We start from the raw sequence: 13,923 nt of genomic DNA, 5'->3' as shown, positions 1-13,923 counted from the left end.
CTGTAGCCGCCCTCCCCCAAAGTGGCTTTAGTTACCCTCTCCTTCCTCCCAAGCCCTGCCTGGGCATCAGACATTGCCCTGTCTGGATGGGTTGAGTGTGCTCCTGGCCCCAGCTGGTGGGTATTCATCATGATGGACACCATAGGCGAGGAAAGACAGGGGGCTACCTTTAAACACCCAGAATTGGTTGCACTCTCTGGAGGCTGACATAATGAAACTCCTGAGAGAGTGGCAATATCTCCTTGTGATTTTAATTTGCATGCCCCTAATGAACATCTTCCCAGGTGTTTATCATTCACATACATGCTTGGGTAAATGACCTGTTCAAATATTTTTCTCAATTGTTTTTTTTTAAAGACAGGATTTCTCTGTGTAACCTTGACTGTCCTGGAACTCTGCAGACCAGGCTGGCCTCAAACTCAGATATCTGCCTGCCTCTGCCTCCCGAGTGCTGGAATGAAAGATGTGCACCACCATCGCCTGGTTCTTCTGGTCAATTTTAAATACAGAGCGTATCATCTACTGGGCTGCAAGAGTTCTCTGTCTAAGTCACTTTTTGTTAAATGTCTCTTACTTTTATCCCAATCCTCATTGAGAGAAACAATTCAGAGACCTCAAATTTCATCCTTTTAAGATGCAGTGGCCTTTACTATAGTCACAAAGTCATCATCAGTTACCACTGTATCTGCTTGTGGATCATTTATTTGGACAGATGAACTTAAAGACTTTCTTCATTCAACTTCGAAATATTGTCATGTGTATGCCCACAAGCACCACGGCCCACTGTAGAGGTCAGAGAACAGAATTGTTAAGGTGCCTCTCTCCTTCCTCCTTAGATTCTGACGATTGATCTCAGCTCGTCAGGTTGGGAGGCAAGCTCCTTTAACCCACGGAGCCGGCTTGCCAGCCCGAGCTCAGCTCAGAATTTTAGCACGAGGTTTTTCGTGTTGCTTTAAGGGATATGACTATTTTCTATTTTCAAGACTGTGACCAAGTTTCATTGACCCACCCTTGTGTCTGGACAATGCCCAGCCCAGCCCAGTCAGAAAGGGGGCCCTTGCCACCCCGGATGCTCTGCCTCCCTCCTCAGACTACACCTGTCACTCTGACACACTTCCTCACTGGAGACATTCTGTATTGTGAGTTTCAATGTGGTAGTGATTAAGGACTGTAGAGAAAGTGTTTCTCAATTTAAACTTTTTTTTTTTTTTTCCTGAATGGAGCAGGTGTCTGGAAGTCACAGTCTCAGGAATGAAAGAATGACATCATTTTACATTTTCCTAGAAGTAAACTCATCCACTTTCTGAATGAGACTCTGTGCCAAAATATAAACCATCCCTCCCCCTTTAGGAGCCCAGAGTCTGTGTCCCAGGATGTCCACCCATGGTTTGCTGTGGATGCTGGTGAAGTCCTCTCTGAGCCCAGGGCAGGGCTATGGTCATTTGACTCCTGTTCTGGAAGCATTTTCTTCTTGATGGTCCCTGTGGCAATTACAGGAGGTGAAGAATACCTGCTACAAGGGGATTGAAGGCAAACTGAGCCTTGGCATGATACTAATTGCTGCTTATTAAAACCCAGTGCTAAATGCTTAATCCTCACAGAAACTTCATGAGGAACAGACTGAGAGATCATGGCTCACAGAAATGAGTTATTTTGTTCACAGCGAGCTGATGACATTGCTGGGATTCTGACTATCCCCAATCGCTTCTTGCAGGTGTCAGCTCTTCTCTGATGTGTTGGTCTAACAGATGCCCTTCCAGCTTTCTTTTCACAGGAAAACCAAGGGATCAAGGTGGCTGAGATAGGCTGAGCATCAAGGAAAAAGCCAGTCCTGAACACAACTAACCCCTGAGTGGTCCAGACACTTCCCAAGCCAAGAACGATGCAAAGGTTAACTTTCCATTCTGAAGGGAGGCCAGTGAGCCCTGTACTGAGCACAGGTCTCTGCTCTTTCCACAACCACATCAACTCTGCAAGTCCAGAGCCCATTTCCTGCCCAAAAGAACCAGACCGTTCTTCAGTGAGCTCCATCATCGTACTACAAACCAACACCACCAGTGTGGTGTGTGTAGGATTCTCTCAAGGGATTCTCTGGGTGTTAGTTCTCCCAAGTCTCCCAGCGGGGACATGGAGGCTAGAGGGTAGGAGACACTTTGTGTAAAGAAAGTGATGAATTCAGGGTTTGAATTATTATGCTGTACTGACCACTCCGTGACTCCCCAGTGCTGGCAGACCCAGTGGGAGACAGAGGGTGCTCTGTGCCTTCTGGGGGTAGGGGACAGGGAAGATCAGACACAGGATATTGCAGTCTTAATCCATAGCGGTCTTACCACACAGCTCAATTCTGAAGCTTCCTGTAAGCCATTCTGTGGATTAATCCCAGCTTGTATGGGTCAGGGCCCTGATGAACAGCAACAAAAACAGACTTAATGAACTGAAGCAGAAGATGGGCTTGTTGAAAGAAAAGCAGTTTGAGGCAAGGCTCGCCAGGCCAGTGAGGATCTGCCATACCTCAGTCTGTATGTTTTTCTTGCCTGGCACTCAGTCACCAGTCAGTCCTACCTCCACGCTCCTCCATCTGCAGGACACTTTAGTCATCACCATTGAAAATATTAATTAACTGTTAAGCCTCATCAAGCCTCACCTTGCTTTCTTGTATTAACTTGCTTTATAGATGAAGAAAGTGAGGCTGGGAAAAGCAAGACTCACAGCCAGTAGACAGAAGGGCCCAGGAACCCCTCCCACCCCAGGCTGGATCGTTCAGTACCTGTACCCTGATCAATGTAGTTCTGGGATGAATCTATGCCCCTGATTTCAAGAAGCGAGAGACCAGGTGTGGTGGCTCATGCCTACAGTCCCAGCACTTGGGAGGCAGAAGCAGGTGAGTCTCTATGAGTTCAAGGACAGCCTGGTCTACAGAGTGGGTTTCAGGTAAGCCAGGGTTATACAGTGAGACCCTGTCTTAAAAATGAAAAAAGAAAGAAGAGATGGGGGAAGAAAGAAAAGAAGAGGAGAGGTGAGGAGAGGAGAAAGAAGAAGAAAAGGAGGAGGGGAGGAGGAGAAGGAAAAAGAAGAGGAGGAGGAAGAAGAGAAAGAGGAGGAAGAGGAGAAGAAAAGACAGGAGAGAAGAGGAGATCATCTATTCTGTTTCCAAAATGGGAAACTTGGCCTCTGTGTCTCAGTGTCAGTTGGCCTCCCACTAGGCTTGAAGCCTGTTTGCCACATATCGCTCTCAAAACTTTAAGGCCCCAAGTGAGGGTCTAAAGTAGACAAGACTTTGAGATGCTTGGCAAACAGGGATATTCTTAGGTTCCGTGGGTAGTGCCATGGGGACATTAAGCTGAAGTTCTTACTTGCCTTGTCCACAGAGTCTGAAAAGCCACAGTCTGAGCTGGTATCTGTCAGGCAGCCATCACAGCCTGAACTGTGGCATCGGCCAGCTGTCTTCCTGAGAGACTGCAGTGATGGCTTCCCCAGCTTCACAGGCTCATCTCAAAGAGAGCAGAGCTGCTGTCTTTGTTTGGCATTGTTCAATGTCAGCAGTGGAGAAGCAAAATCAGCCCGGAGGGCTGTTTAATTGCAATCGGAAAAAAAAAAAAATCATGCTTTTTCAAGGGAGGAAAGGAGAGTTCTCCATCCCTTCGGTTTCTAGTGAGACATGGTATCTGCTGATTCGGTCTCATTCAAATCTAAACAAGCACATTCATCATCCCAAGAAGTGCCACTTAAGCGACTGCCTTGCCTCAAGTGTTCCCAAGCATAGTTAGGCATGGTGCAAGCTACTGACCCCCAGAGAGTAAGTACCAAGGGGAGATGCACCACCCCCAACTCCCTCCCGCCCAATGGCCCTGGAAAGTGCTGCCTGGCTCTTCATGTCCCTCTGGGGCAAAAGAAAAGTCAGTAGGAGCTGAAGACCAAGTCAGAAATCCTGGAGCCTGGCTCCTTCTCTGTAAAGCCAGCCCAGCTGGCTTGAAACTGCCCTGTTCTTCTGTTTCTGCCACCATTCCTAAGTACTCAAGGCTTTATTTACTGGCCAAGAGTCAGCGTCCTTCACTATTCAACAAACTCAGCACAAAATGTCCTCCGTTCCCTGCCATCCACGAGTCTCCCGGGTCCCTTTCAGGTCACACACTTGAGTTTTGAGAGCAGTGGTAACAGTTCACACACCTCCCTGTTGTACTATTCTGCTGCCTTGGCTGATCTGTGAGCTCGGCAGCGTGACCCCTACCCCTGCTTTATGGAGGAAGCACACACTGTAAAGTAATTGGCCTGAGGTCTCACAGCTGGCAAACAGAGGAGACTGAGACTCAGGCTGCCATATTTGGAGCTCTTAACCCCTCACTAGAACAGTCATAAGGACTGGGTCACAGTCCTCAAAGCAGGGTGTGGTGGTGCAGGCCTGGAAACCCAGCTACAGAGGCTGGGGCAGGAGGACCACGAATTTAAGGGCTAACTAGGCCACACTGTGAGCTTAGGTCAGCCTGGGATCACAGTGAGTTCATGGCCAGCCTGAGGGACCTAGTGGGATCCGGTGTCAGAAAGAAAACGTTTTTAAAGGGCTAAGAAAATGGCCTACCATACAAAAGACCAGTACCCTAAAACACAACAAAATGAATTCGGACAGAGACAAAGCCCACAGCTTGGTGGCCTTTATGCCCCTATCCATCCATACTCAGCAAATGTTTGTTGAGTGGCTGAGTAAGCGAATGAATGAGTACATGAGGTAAGAACTAGAAAAATTCTAGAAACAACACATTGGTGATGTTACAACGGCTCTAATTAAGTGCTCAATGTCTGCTATGCACATGACCCCACTCAGTAAGAGTGTGGTAGCTGCTACACGCGGGCCAGACCTTTTCACATTTGTGTGTGTGTGTGTGGACTCTAGAAAATTTGTTATACATACACAGAGAGAGAGAGAGAGAGAGAGAGAGAGAGAGAGAGAGAGACACAGAGAGAGAGAGAGACACAGAGAGAGACACAGAGAGAGAGAGAACAATACTACAAAGCAATACGTACCTCAGTTGTGACATGTTATAATAACTTTCTCTCTTCTTAGCCTAGTCTATCAGAATGAAATACTAATGACAACAGACTAAGTCAATTTCAAGGCCCATCAGTGGGTCCTGCAGGGTGAAAAAATGTCACTTCATGGAAGCCTGTGCGTTAAGAAGCTAACACCGATCCTGCTCTCTCCACTCACCACTACTGGATTCAAGCAAGAGCCCCATCAGGTTTTGTTTGGTTGGTTAGGTTTTTAGAGACAAGGTTTTTCTGTGCAGCCTTTATGGTCCTGGAACTGTAGATTAGGCTGGCCTTGAACTCAGAAAGATCCACCTCACCTGCCTCTGCCTCCCGGGTGCTGGGATTAAAGGCATGGACCACCTCACTCAGGCTGAGGCAGACTGTTTCTGTTTCTACTTTTCTAATGAGAAAACTGAGGCCAGGATAGGGGTGGGGCACTGAGTGACTTAGCAGTGCATCCTGGTATATCATTCAGCCTGTGCGGTAAAACAGCTGGGCACCCCGAGGTGCCAACAGTAGACATGCGGTTCTCACAGTCTGTGGGTGTGCTAGAATGGCCAGCTGGGACTAAAGACTTTCTCCTTCAACGACACCTTGGCTTCTCCACCCGCCATCTTCCAGCTTACTGGAACGCACTGCTGCACTTTGAATTAAGGCTTGAGCCTGTCAGAAGAAAAGACCTCAGACCTGTGTGCGTTAGCACACAGCACTACCTGGTTCATGCAAACCGTTCTTTCAGTACAGAGTCAAGTAAAAACTGCATCAAAGTCATCTATATGCATGTTCTATGGCAAGGTTTTCAGTTCTTTGTCCGTGTGTTTCCAGTGAGTCCAGTCCTTTGAAAAGTTAAAGTGAGGGAAGAAATGGAGAGCCCAGGGGGTGGACATGTAGGCAAATGGAGAGCCCAGGGGGTGGACATGTAGGCAAATGGCTCCACATTTCTGAGCTGAAGTTTCTTTACCTTTAAAATGATGACACAGATGAATACATTTCAACACACTGCTGAGTGACAAAATCAGGGCACAGAATGCCGTGCAGTGTCGCGTTTTTTGCAGCGTGGCTTGTATTTAATGTGGATGTGTGTGCTCGTGTACTGAGCAAGATGAGGTGCTGGAGAATTGGTCACATGTCCTTCACACTTACCTCTCTCTGTGCACCGCTGCTGTCCTGACTAAGCCTGCACCAGGAGGGCACATGTCGTAGACTGTCAGAGGAGGAAACAAAGGCAGTCATTTTGCCAAACAAAACTCAAACTACCAGAGCCTAAGCCCTGCCCTGGGTGCCCTTAAAGAGAGGCCAGGGTGCCATCTCCACTTGCTGGCTTGTTGGCTCTTCCTGGAGCTCCCGCCTGCTTTATCTCCCAGATAAGGTAAACACTCCCTCCCTGCATATCCTGGCCCCACGTCCTCTCTCCTCCTGCACACTCCGAACATCTTATCTTCCACACTCTACTTCCCTTCCCCGCTCCCCTTTAAAAATGATGAGTTCACTGTCACTGACACCTCATGAGGTTGGAATTTTTCATTCATTCATTTGCCAGCATGCCCACCATTTACCCATTCATTCATTCATTCATTCACAAATATCGACTAAAGACCACTCTGTACCAAGACCTTCCAGGGCTGCCAGGGACCCAGAGATAAGTCGGATAAAAACCCTTAAAGCACCTCCAGCCTAAATAGTAACCCGAGGCACAACAGGGTAGAGGAAGTCTTTGTCCTGGTCTAACCTACAAGTCCACAAATAGGAAAATATTGTCACCTCATTACACAGATGGGGCACATAGAAACCTCAGTGTCTGGGTGCAAGGCCCTTGGAGGAATCTGTTACAGGTGGGAAATACATCCCGTGGCATCATTTCTCCTCCCTTGTCATTACCATGGAAGACATAATGAATCAAACAAGTATGTTATCTTTCTCCATAAACCTTTGCATCAATATCAATATATAGCTGTCTCTTGGCTTTCAGATACCAAAATCTATAGATACTTAAGTCCCTTATGTGAAATGATGCGATATTTGCATATAACTTACACACAACCTCCTGCATGCTTTAAATCATCCCTAGGTAACTTATAATACGTAACGTAATGTAAATGCTATGTAAATTATTGTCACAATGTATTGTTTAAGTAATCATGGCAAGAAAAATATCTGTATATGTTTAATACAAATGCAATTTTCTCCCTTCGATTGGTTGAATCCACAACATAGGAATTACGGACACAGGGAGCGACTGCAGTTGATATATATGCCAAGTCCAGACCTTGTTGGGGTGCTGATGGTCATCTGGTGAACTGTCTCCCTGCTCATTGCTGTTGGGCACTGAGGAGTCAGTTCAGGGTTTATCGTGTGCAGCTCCAACCTGTCGCCAGGCCTGACCAACAGGTCGACTCTCGCTGATGACAGGGAAGGAGAGATCCATAGGGTTTGTGGCATGGGGCTTTTTGGGCAAGCTTCATAAATTGCCCAGAGGATTAGGAAAGATAAATAAGCCAGACGATGCCAGGCCCACACACTGACTAGGCCCAGCTTGGATGTATTTCATTTCTGATCAAATCAGAGCAGAACATGGATTATGGGAGTAGTGCAGAAACTTACGGAGGCATTTATACCTGATGATTTGCTCTGCTCACTGCTGTTTCCAGTGCCCTGTGCCTACCTCCATCCAATCCCAGGAACACTAATGATTTGAAAAACTACTTCACACTGCAATATGCTAAGAATCTTTCTGAAGGCATGACTTGTTGCTATGAGGGCATGTACACACGGGTAGCCCAGGGCCCCACCCCATGACCTTACTGTGTGGACCAAATCAGAGTGTTTATCACAGCAATAGAAACCCAACTTAGATAATAGAGATATTTATGGATGATGGAGGTAGATGGGTAAGTATATGAGTGGGTGGAAAGATGTTGGAATGTGTTCTATTGTTAGAGCCAAGAACATCACAGCATGGATTTGAGCCAGATCGAATTCAATCTCCTTAATATCAACCTGAAAGAAAGAAATCCTGCTTTCTTGTGTAACCCACTACTCACATGCATTAGGAAACTTCCCTAAAGCCTTTCCCCAAACTGTTTAGATTTTCCAGTTGGCTTGGCCTAGCTCTGCCCACTGCTTTCTCCTATGTCCAGGCTGAAACCCTTGCTTTGGAACTCAAGGTCACCGTGCAAGGCTCATCATGCTTTTAGTTGGGTGCAACAGGGTATGGAGGTTGGAGCAGACTGGCTAGGAGAGTCAGAAGCTCTACTAGGCTGGGCCATGACAGCAGAGGCACTGTGGCAGTATGGCAGTGTAATGTCGTGGGAGTGAGCACCTCAACGGCCTGGGCAAGCTGTCCCCTGAACAATCAAGCCATGCAACAGGTCTAGTATGAAGGTTTATTGGTAAGATGGGAAGGGGACCTGGAAAAGGAGTAGAAGCAGAGAAAGGAAGGGGGAGAGAAAGACAGAAAGGGGAAGGGAAGGGGTGGTGGCCAGGAGGGAGGCATATAACCAGAGGTCTTATATGCCTGGCTCCTTAGCTCAGTACCTGGTGGGGCGGAGATGCAAACTGTTGCTAGGTAACTGTTGGGCGGAGCCTAGAGGAATTGCTAACAGGCACCTGAGAGAAGTATATGTAGCCGGGTGTTGAGAAGCAAAGAAGCATCTGGGCTCATCCAGGTAGCCAGAGTGATCGGGGTCATGACCTCTTACCTCGGCTGAGCCATGGGCACTGGGCATGCAGGCATTTGCAAAGGCAAGCTTTAATCAGAGACTACAAATGGCTGTGCTTGGCGACAGGCTGTCTCAGTCAGCTGCCCACAGCCACATAGGGTGCTGCTCTCCACTTTCCTGCAGTACTTGACACACATTAAATTGCTTTTCATGAGCCCAGGCAGGAGGCAGCTCATAGGGAGTCATGGCCTTTAGATTAGTGGTATCCAGTATCCTGTGAGGTGCAGTCTTCATGCTGTGCAGGCAGTGATGGGAGTTTCTGAGGCTCCACAGCAGCCTGGAACCACAACAGCCTGGACCTCGGTGGGGAGAGGTGGCATCAGAGACAGAGAAGGAGGCTGGAAAGGGGCCTTGAAGGAGCCAGGTGCCAGCCACCCACTGCTAGTTATGATGTTGGTTTCCTGTTTTCTAAAGGAGCCATGATGGCCCCTCCCACCTAGTGGTATTGACCCCAGTATTAAATAAACAAGCCATAACAATCAGAGCAAGGAGTGCATACCTGCAGTGCACTCTCTAGCTAACAAAGGGCCTTTCCCTGCCAGGAACAGGATTTAATACAGATTCCTGCCACCTCCCTGGCCTGGGAAGTGTACCTCAGGGTCTGTGTTCATTGTTGCTTTCTCCTAATGTGAATTACTCCCCCCTCCCCCAGAAGGACAGTGAGTGAAGTGTGGGCTCCAGAGCCAGCACAGCTGGAGGGCAAGTTTATTGACAGGCAGGGAGGGGTACAGAATGCTGCAGAGAATAGACTCTCTTGCCCTAGAATTGGGCAGGAAAATGACATAGTCAGGTATGGGCTGCATGCTTCAGAGGGTCTTCTAATGCCCCTCACATCCACTATAAGGTAGGTATGCTCGTATACTTCTGATTTACAGAAAATGGAGCTGAGGTAGGGGCAGCAGAAGGGTGAGCAGGTACTGTGACATGGGTCTTCCACAGACTGATGATTGGGTTGGTGAGAGATGAAAAGTGAGTGAAACTAGAGCGCTTTGAGTAAAAAGAGGCAGAAGCCTGAAGCCCACTGCTTTCCCAGATTTCCCCTCACTTGGCTTCCTCTATGCAAGACAAGGAAGATCTTCCCAAGTCTCGCCAGAGCCTTGAGACTCCTAGGGTGCAAGCAATAGTGGAGAGTGGGCACATAAACAGTGGACGAGGTTGCCCCGCCATGACAGGGCTTTCTTTCTCCTGTCCCCAGTCTGTTCCTTCTGTCCCCAGAAGTGTGAGAACAAATGTCCAGGGCCACCTAGGAGGAAAGCTATGCAGTAAGTCCTGCCTGGGTGGATCCCTGTTAGGGAGGCTCTGGGACTCCAGGATTGTCACACTGAGTCCTGCTAAGACAGCGGTAGCCTGGCGAGGGTTTGGGTGTAAGGTACCGGCATCCCTGGGGTTCCTGAGAAGCCCCACACTGCACCTTTGCTGAGCATCAAAGCTCTGCTCCTCCATTATTCACCAGGCTAGCTTCCCATCACCTCCCTCCCTCCCACCCCTCACCGGGCCACTCCTCCACAGGCTCCTGTTGCCTCTGGAGCCTTGAAGATCAAACGACTCTCTCTTTCTAAGCCTGTTTCATTTTTAAATAGACTCACTTCCTTCTTCGGCTCCCAGTTCATCAGCGGGGACAGAGTCTCTTCCACTTGCGAGACCTGAAACCTTGGATCCTTCTCCCATCTCTGTCCATCCATCAGATCTTCAGGCACACTCTTTAGATTTCAGAATCTCACTCCACCTCCCACCAGGCCTGAGCCCCTCCTCCTCCTCCTCCTTGTGCCCCACCCCCAACCTGCTTCTCAGCTGAGTAAGCTAAGATGAGCTTGTTCAAACCTTGGATAGGCACAAAACAAAATACCCACCTCCCCAAATGGGCACGGTGGCAAAATTCTGTAATCCCAGCACTCCAGAGGCAGAGGTAGGAGAATAACCACAGGTTCAAAGCCAGCCTGGTCTATATAACAAGTTCCAAGGTAACCAGAGCTACAAATGACTGTCTGTAAAAGCAAAACCAAAGGAAAATTTTAGGCAACCTGGGTGTAACACCTAAACCTCAGGCCCCTCCTGCCCTGACCCTGGCTGTCTCCTCCCTAGCTGTCCAGCACCCTTTTACTAACTCAACCTGCCTCCCTGGATGTTCCTGGAGCATATTCTCATCACAGGCCTTTCCTAGAAATCTCACCGAAGTACCTACACAATGCCCCCAGCATTCTTAAACACTACTCCCTGCCTTCGATAAGGAAAGGCACGGCTAGTACAGAAGCAGAGGTGTGTCTATGGGTCTTTGTGACTCACTGCTAGGCACACTGCAGCCACTCAGTATATTTATCAGATAAATAAAACAGGTCATTAAAAATATCTTTGCTGTAGAAATAGCCCTCATGTTGTAAAACTTAGGGGAAAGAGCAAAAACGGAAGAAAATTAGTCATAACACTTAGTCTACCAAGAATATTTTGGAATAGTGGCTTCCAGTATTTTGTTACAACTTATACAAATCTACTATACCGTCCCAGGCCATCTCCAAATATTATCCTATTTCTTTTAATATTTACTTGTATTCCTAATTGTGTGCGTGTGCATATTGTGTGAGCATGGGTGCCTGTGGAGGCAGACACCTGGAACTGGAGTCACAGGCAGTTATGATGTACCCAACATGGGTGCTGGGAACCAAGGTCAGACCATCCGCAGAGCAGCAAGTGCTCTTAACCTCTGAGCCAGCTCTTCAGTGCTCATCCCTCTTCATAACATACAGCAAGTGTTGCACTTACTTTTCAGACTAGGAGACCAAGGCCTAAGAAACAGAATGTAAACAGTGATTTTAATAATGGGCTGGCACTCGACATGGCCTCTTTGCTGGGCCTTTTTCATTTACTTGTGTTATGATAATACCATAAGACCCATCTGTAAACAGCACTTTTAATGACTATGTAACGTTTGCCAAGATGACATGCTATTATTTCCCTACCAATCCATTGCTGTTTAGAATTTGGGATATTTCCAGCTTTATTACTATGAATAATTAATACTCTTAAACACGAAGCTTTTCCCCCACATTCTGATTCTGATTATTTCCTTCATCTACATTTCTAGAAAGGAATATCTTCTAGGGCCTGGAATGTAACTCATTGATAGGAGGTCACCGAGCATACTCTGGCCCTGGGAATGCTGTCCAGTACCACAGAAAACAAAACAAAGCAAACAACCAAACAAAATGAAAAAAGAAAACCAAAACCCTATCTAATAACAAAGCTGGGTACCGCATCACACTCTTGTAAAGCCTGGGATTTAAGCACTGGGAAATAGAGACAAGAAGATGAGGAGTTATAGGCCATTCATGGTTACTTAGTTCCAGGTTAGCCTGGGCTATATGGTTCCCATTTCAAAATAAACTAATCAAGAAAAATAAAAGTCCTCCAATGCCTGTCACCAACTCCATGCTGTGTCTCTGATGTTAACAAGTGTTGGAATGAAGGGGAGGGTACCCTGGGGACTTCTCAGGGTTTTTTTCTGTGGTGTCTTTGTCCTGCTCATGGGCTAGAATAACTGACTGGTGTTTCTCCTGGCAGGTGAGGCCTTGCTCATTATTGAAACCCCAGCCCTCCACTGGCTGCAGCCAGGGCTTCTGGTCCACTTCATTAATATTGCAGGCAGACTCTGAGGACCTAAATATTTGATCAGAGGGTGTGAGAAACTGTCTGTGAGCTGTGTTCCCTCTTAGCTACGCTCAGGCTGCAAGCTTGAGGCCCAGTTACCATCAGACGTGGTCAGTTGTCTGCAGAAAGCAAACCACTATGGGGAACAGGTTAAAGCAATAACGGTACACATTACAGCAGCCCCAGGCCGCTCTCTTGATATTCCACATCATCCAGGCTGCAGCACATCCTGCCTTTGGAGCCCAAGGCCTGGACCACTTGTCCTCAGCCACAGGGGATATTGAGTTCATTCATCCACTTGACTTTATTAAGCCCCTTGTGAATACCAGCTCTATGCTGTGTGTTTTGTAAAGATTACCTCAGTAGCACTTAGTACCCGACACGTGTGTTTTAAACCGTTAGCTCTTTGTGATAACCATGAGCTATTCATTTGTTCTTATTATCATTTCAGTTCTATGAGGGAAGTCTGATCATTGTTCCCATTTCACAGATGGGCAAACAGGCTTGCAGATTTAGGTAAAAAGTTTAGAGCTGGACTGGCCATTCATTCTAGACCTAGAACTGGATGTGGATACCATGTGCTGGGCCACCTCTAAAGCTGCTGGCACTTCTGTGCCTACCTGTGTGGCCTCTGCTTATCCAAGGTCTCAGCACCTGCTCCTGCCTGGCTTCAGCCACAGGAAAGAGAGTAGGGAAGAAAACTTTCTGGGCCCAGTACATCTGCCTTGCCTTTGCCTGAGGGGAAAAGACCCTGTTTTTAGTGAAAGAGGGCCCTCACCCTAAGCTGATATCCAGCCCCTCACCTGTTTAGGGTTCTAGGTCCTCACTGTCAAGGGCCTGGAGAGAAAATGGGCCCAAAGAATGGGAGTGGCTGAGGGATGGTATAGGGCCAAGGCTGATGCCAGAGGAGTCCTGATGACAGAGAGCTATCTCACAGGGACATCAATATAGGGTTCGCATCTCAAAATGAGACCTTCTAGAGCAGCCAATTTCCAGGCCCGGGTGAAGAATGAAGACCCTTGGGCTGTCAAGATGACTCAGCTCGAAAGCATGTTTGCCGAGAGACTGATGACTTCAGCTCAGTCCCTGGAACCCACACTTGCAAGAAGACAGTTCTTGAAAGCTGTCTTCTGACCTCCCAAGCGCACTGGGATAGGCCCACGTGCACAGGTACACACGCAAACACACACTAAAACGTTCTGAAACGCGATCAGCTGGGAGCAGGGACCCAGACTCACCTGTCTGCCTGAGGGGCACCTCTCCTCACTCTGGGCCCCGTGATTTCTGACTAAAGAGAGTACCTCCGCCACCCTCTCCTGCTGTCTCTGCGACACTAAGCGCTGTGGCAAGTCCTAAGACTCTTAATCATTATCACTTCTAGAGGGAGCATACACTGTGATAATAATGGAGGAGGCTACACAAAGATTTAGCCGACGGTGCTCATCACAGCGAGACAACAGTTGCACTGTATCCCCACGACGGGGGCGCGCGGATGTGTGCCTGAGCGCATGCGTGCTGCTACCGGTTTCCCCTCCTC

At 47.9% G+C, this 13,923-nt stretch overlaps 1 long non-coding RNA gene across 1 annotated transcript; it reads right to left on the bottom strand.

Moving 5' to 3' along the window:
- Positions 1–250: 250 nt before the first annotated feature.
- LOC143442215 (uncharacterized) lies at positions 251–10,465 on the bottom strand. The gene is made up of 4 exons (XR_013110226.1): positions 10,331–10,465; positions 6,169–6,229; positions 2,331–2,401; positions 251–1,481 (listed from the first exon to the last, which is right to left on the bottom strand). It is a non-coding gene; the product is annotated as an uncharacterized LOC143442215 (long non-coding RNA).
- Between the last annotated feature and the right edge of the window lie 3,458 nt (positions 10,466–13,923).

This window comes from Arvicanthis niloticus, chromosome 5 (assembly GCF_011762505.2).
Source record: "Arvicanthis niloticus isolate mArvNil1 chromosome 5, mArvNil1.pat.X, whole genome shotgun sequence".
In the NCBI taxonomy this organism is placed as follows: Eukaryota; Metazoa; Chordata; class Mammalia; order Rodentia; family Muridae; genus Arvicanthis; species Arvicanthis niloticus.
The sequence above is the reverse complement of the archived record's forward strand: the minus strand, read 5'-3'. Positions and strand labels throughout refer to the sequence as shown.